This window comes from Lepus europaeus, chromosome 9 (genome assembly GCF_033115175.1).
Source record: "Lepus europaeus isolate LE1 chromosome 9, mLepTim1.pri, whole genome shotgun sequence".
Lineage (NCBI taxonomy): Eukaryota > Metazoa > Chordata > Mammalia > Lagomorpha > Leporidae > Lepus > Lepus europaeus.
This window is the reverse complement of record NC_084835.1, coordinates 47501152-47507330: the sequence shown is the minus strand read 5'-3', so window position 1 is coordinate 47507330 and position 6179 is coordinate 47501152. Positions and strand designations below refer to the sequence as shown.

The 6179-nt window shown below is 49.5% G+C and overlaps 1 pseudogene; it reads left to right on the top strand.

Annotated features, from left to right (window-relative positions):
- Positions 1-833: 833 nt before the first annotated feature.
- On the top strand, positions 834-5913 carry LOC133766260 (GATOR2 complex protein MIOS-like; annotated as a pseudogene).
- Positions 5914-6179: the final 266 nt, after the last annotated feature.

Genomic DNA, 6179 nt, shown 5'->3' with positions numbered 1-6179 from the left:
AAAAAAAAGGCCGGCGCCGTGGCTTAACAGGCTAATCCTCCACCTTGCGGCGCCGGCACACCGGGTTCTAGTCCCGGTCGGGGCGCCGGATTCTATCCCTGTTGCCCCTCTTCCAGGCCAGCTCTCTGCTGTGGCCCGGGAAGGCAGTGGAGGATGGCCCAAGTGCTTGGGCCCTGCACCCGCCTGGGAGACCAGGAGAAGCACCTGGCTCCTGGCTTTGGATCAGCGCAGCGCCAGCCGTAGCGGCCATTTGGGGGGTGAACCAACGGCAAAAAGGAAGACCTTTCTCTCTGTCTCTCTCTCTCACTATCCACTCTGCCTGTCAAAAAAAAAAAAAACTTTGCAAAGACAAATAAAGTTAGAAAGGAACTGGCTGACTGGCCAACTGCTTCTTCCTTCTGTAGGCCTGCTTTCTGCATGATAAGCCCCGTGAGATTATGCCTGATAAGAGAAGGTTTTGTCCTTACACACACACACCCCCCACTGCAAATCCGTGCTGTCTTCTCTGGCCTTGCTCTGAGACGGCAGTCACCAGCTGGCTAATAAAGACTCCTACCTTGACCTCAGAAGTCTCGCTGTGTGTTTTAATCTGTGCGCCCCACAATCACTCACAAAGCCCCATCACAGACGCCCTCCCCTGTAACGTGAACCACGCCACGCACTCTAGCAATGAAGAATGCCTTTCCGAGGAATAGGCTGCCCCTGTCTTCGCTGTGGGTAGGATTCCATTCAGCTAAGAGTGACAGCAAATCCAAAATAACAGTGACTTAACTCACATTCATGACGTCCGGAGGTTGGCAGGTGCACGGCAAGTACGACAGCTTCAGGGAACTATGCAGGATCGAGCTCCCGTGCCGAGGCCGAGGCGCGGCGGCCTGCGGCCCCGACACGCGGTGGTGACGTCGTGGGGCCCGGCCCGCCCGCCCAGCTCATCGGCCGCGCCCGCCATCTTGCCCTCATCCGGGCACCCGCGGCGAGAGGGGCGGTGTCCAGGCCGGAAGCGGCTCCGCCGCGCTGCGCGGCCACCTCAGGCCAGTGCTGTAGCGGAGATTTTGGCGATGTACGTGGTGTCAGCGTGGCTTTCCTTGGCTGGGAGAGCGTCGATGGGAAGTGAGCACTCCTTAAACTCTCAGGATGTCTCCACTAGCAGGTTCTTCTGTGTGTGCAGCGAATGGGCCTGGCTGGGCTCTGTGAGCACGTCCATCAACATGGAGCGGTATCGAACCTGCCATTTTGTGGGCCACACCAGGTTGATAGATCTGTTTTATGTGACTCAGAACTGAGCCCTTATCATGTGGAATCGACTGTGAATGCAGCACTCACAGCTGGATCTTAGCGTGAATCGACAGACTGCGGCTGCATTACCGACCATAAATCCAGAGACACCTTACATGAAATGCGTTGTCCGCTATCTCAGTTATGATCCTGAGTGTCTCCTGGCAGTTGCACAGCAAATGGTTGTGTTGTCCTCACAAGTCTTGGTCAAGGTCATAACTCAAAGTTCAAAGATTTGATCGGGAGAGAATCTGTTCCAAAGCGTGCATGACAATGCAATACCCTCGCGTGGAATCCTTTGGATAGTCACTGGCTTGCTGCTGGTCTTGATGAACACAGAGCTGACTTTACAGTGCTGATGTGAGCTATCTGCAGCAAATATAAGCCTGGCATAGCTCCCGTGGGGCAAGTGAGGCTTTCAGCGTTATTAGTAACAAAGCCACTTTATGAGGACAGAATGACACTTGTCTCTCTCTTGGCTTCCATGAGACCAGAAACTTCTCCTGGCTCATATGCATTGTAACCTAGCCATAGTCAATCTTAGGAATACAAGCCAAAAAATGTTTGTAGATACAAAAGCGGTTCAAGGGGTGACTGTAGATCCATCCTTCCATGATCGTGTTGCTTCCTTCTATGAGGGTCAGAAAATTTGAGAAGCCAGTTTTGACTTTGAGCAATGAAAGCCCTTAACAGAAGTAGCATGGTGACCAACTAAAACTGGTCTGTTGCCACTTTAAGAAGAGATAGTGACCAGCGCGGTGGCTCACTAGGCTAATGCTCCGCCTGCGGCTCTGGCACCTCGGGTTCTAGTCCCGGTTGGGGCGCCAGTTCTGTCCCGGTTGCTCCTCTTCCAATCCAGCTCTCTGCTGTGGCCCAGGAGTGCAGTGGAGGATGACCCAAGTGCTTGGGCCCTGCACCCGCCTGGGAGACCAGAAGGAAGCACCTGGCTCCTGGCTTGGGATAGGCGGCGCAGCGCTGGCCATAGCAGCCATTTGGGGGGTGAACCAATGGGAAAAAGGAAGACCTTTCTCTCTGTCTCTCTCCCACTGTCTAACTCTGCCTGTCAAAAAAAAGAAGAAGAAGAGATAGTAATATTATTAGATTGTATGATGTGCAGCATACACTCACTCTTATTCCACTATAATTGGAAGAAGCGGGCAACCTTGTGACAATTACATTGCTTCCTTTGCATGGCATCCAACAAGTCAAAATCCAATGATAGCTGGAACTCCCAACAGAACGATGTCTGACTTCAGTGTTTTTGAAAGGATATTTCTTGCCTGGAGCCCAGTTACATTTTTAATGTGTGCTTATGACCGTCATTTGTATGAATGCACAGAAGAAAATGATAATCCTTTAGAAAAAGATACAGCAACACAGATGCACCTTGGGGCTTTATCGAGGTATGGACTTGATACAGAGCAGGTGTGGAGAAGCACATTTAGCTGGAAATGAAGATGCACAGCTCAAGTCATTCTGGCATACTCTGCACTATATCCTGTGCATTTGAATTGGGTCAGGGTAATCAGATAGAGATGTCCCTGAAGTTTGCTGAAAGGTCAGTTTATAAATACGCTGAATGTTGTATATGCAGGTACAAGCTACATAATACTAAAGTTGCTAAGTAAAATGATTGGAAAACACTTGAACTTGAGATAGCTGCTTTGTGGTTTGTGTAGGAGGAAGAGAAGTGTACAGTGAGTAGGAGGCTCTGTTTGTCCTAACACCTATTACGAATTGGCTCCAAATAAAAAATATGTTTAGCTTTGAAATATTTTCTAAAACTTCATCACTTAGTATTTCCTGTGCATTTAAATACTTATGAAGCACTCTATGGAAGATATGGATCAGAAATCTGCAGGCAACAAAGGATCATTGGTTTATGCAGTCAATTGTAAAATCATCTTTGGGTAAGAAAATCCCATTTTGTTTTTGTCCACTGTGTTTCTAACTTTTGTACTCTTTATTTTGTCCCTCAGCATTTTGTACATAAATATCCCTTTTTCATTTTGGTTTTCTGGTTAGCTATCTTAGAGCATTGTTGAGTTAAATGCATAATTGTATTCATACCTAAATACCTTTCGGGAGGGAGTTTTGGTTGTTGAAGTGACACTGATGTTGTTCAATCAATTCATTTACTCAGTACTATGTCTTGAAGGTTCACTTTCAGTGGTTTTACACCAAGCAATTTATAGGATGCTGATTGTTAATTTGTATTTTATCACAACATTTTGCTTTTCAAAAACTAAAAGATCTCTAATTGAAAGTCTAATTGAAAGGGTATTTGCTGCCCAAATACTTCTCTTTTTTTTTTTTCTTTTTTTATTTGAAAGACAGGGTTACAAAGAGAGGTAGAGACAAAGAGAGAGGTCTTCCATCCACTGGTTCACTCCCCAGATGGCCGCAACTGCAGGAACTGCGCCTATCTGAAGCCAGGAGCCAGGAGCCTCCTCTGGGTCTCCCACGTGGTCGCAGGGGCCCAAGGACCTGGGCCACCCTATACTGCCTTCCCAGGCCACAGCAGAGAACCGGACCGGAAGAAGAGCAGCCGGGACTAGAACCGGCACCCATATGGGATGCTGGCACTTCAGGCCAGGGCTTTAACCAGCTGCGCCACAGCACCTACCCTCAAATATTTCTTTTAGCAATAGCTGTGATGTGAAGCTTGACCTAACCTGAAGGAGCCATCCCTGAAATAGTCCCTAATGAATAAATGAATTAATTAATTAATGTATGAGCCAGTGGAAGAGTGGAATTAATAAACTATTTAAGAATAAAATAAAAGTGATGGAAACCCTTTAAAACATATGCAGAATCTATCTTGCCGTGCTGCCATTCTCACAGCACAAGACAGCTGCCAAACTCCAGTCATCATATCTATAGCCCACCCACAGGAAGTAGGGAGACAGGAAGAAAGCAGTTCTCAGAAATCACTCATTTGCCACCATGTATGACCATTGCTGGCAGCAAGGGGGACTGAGAAATGAGTCTTTATTCTGGGTAACTGGGTTTCCTGCTAAAAACCGGAGATTCTTTTGCTAAGGGATTGAGATGCTGGAGTCACCGTGGCTGATGGCTCTGGGCCTAGGGAAGCCCCTTCCTCATCCAGGCTCAGCGTGAATATGATTAGCTTGTAAGAGGGTGTGAGGACAATGTGGCTACACAGCTTAGCACCATCCATCAGCCGAGTTGAAATAAATAGTAGGATCATCATTTTATTCTTGAGAGTTTGTTCTACGGATTACAGCAAGCAGCCCCTTCTGGGGAAAAGCTAACGTTGAACCTCCATATTGCTTTACATTTGGCGCCACGCTCATTAAGTCCTATGAAAAGCATGTATTGTCCCACTGCTTGCATGTGTGTGCAAGCGAGCACTGACGGCCAGGCACTGGCGCTGTGGGGGGCCTCACAGCCGGGGGCAGCTGCTCACGAAGCTTCTGTCTCGCCCACATCACACAGCGTTCACGCCACAAAGGAGAACCCAGGGGCCAGAGAAAATGGCCAGGCCTGATCCATTGCCCAGGAGCCATCCAAGAGGGGTTCCCTAGGAGAGATTCATGCTGAGCCTGGATGAGGGAGGGGCTGCCTTAGACCCAGAGCCACCAGCCACGTTCATTGCCAAAGTCTCGCAGAGCTGGATTTGCACACAATAACATACACACATTTCCCTCCCACCGATGGTTGTGACTCTAAGAACTCCTAGGTCTGTTCCCCTCAAATAAGTCTCAGAGAAAACCAATGGCACTGACATCCACAGGCTGCAAGTGCACAACCAAGAGTGCCCATCCCAGCTCAGGCCGTGACTGGTTCCGCACCCCCATTACACTCAATACTGGGAAAAGTGGGGGCTGGCGTCGTGGTGCAGTAGGTTAAGTGGCTGTCTGCAAAGCTGGCATCCCATATGGGTCCAGTTCAAGTCCTGGCTGCTCCACTTCTGATCCAGCTCCCTGCTGATGTCCTGAGAAAGCAGTGAGAGAAGGTCCAAGTCCTTGGGCCCCTGCACCCACATGGGAGACCCAGAAGAAGCTCCTGGCTCCTGGTTTCAGCCTAGCCCAGCCCTGGTCATTATGGCCACTTGGGGAGTGAATCAATGGATGAAAGATTCTCTCTCTCTCTCTCTCTCTCTCTCTCTCTCTCTCTCTCTCTCCCCTCTCTGTAACTCTGGCTTTCAAATAAATAAATAAATATTAAAAGAAAAATACAGGGAGAAAGTGCAAGACTTCGCATGAAACCACTGAGAAGGAGGGAGAGACTCCAGCAGAGCTGACAGCTTCACAGTGGGTGGCATGACTCATGGGCTGTTCAGCGACATAAATTTAAAAGCCTTGGCCCTCCAGCTACATTTCCGCCTGGGCTCTTTCCCCCTTAATTACAAAATAAACTAAGGCAGAGAAGGTCTCTGCTCTCCCGAGGCTCCCCCTGAGAGGTGGGGAGCCGGGTGTTTCCAATCCAATACAGTCCCCGCCACACCAGATCAATAGACCCTTTGGCTCGTGATGTAACTGGCTGCCTTCCTGCATTGCAGGTTCAGCAGGAGGGGACAGTATGGCGGGGGTGGGGGTAGGGCTAGGGGTTTCCCTTCCAGGGGTCCCAGGCGTCCTTCAATCTACACAAAGAATAAAACCAGGGGGCTTCTGAGTGGGTGCCAGGACCCTGAACTACAGGCAAGTGGCTGCACAAGGCAGGCCAGAAATCTGCCACTCAAAGTGTGCCACAGATGGGGCCACTGCTGGCACGTAGCAGGTGGCTGGCATCCCATATGGGTGCCAGTTCTTGTCCCAGCTGCTCCACTTCTAATCCAGTTCCCTGTTGATGCACTTGGGAGGGTATTGGAGCATGGCCTAAGTGCTTGGGCCCCTGAACCCATGTGGAGACCTGGGGGAAGCTCCTTGCTCCTGGCTTTG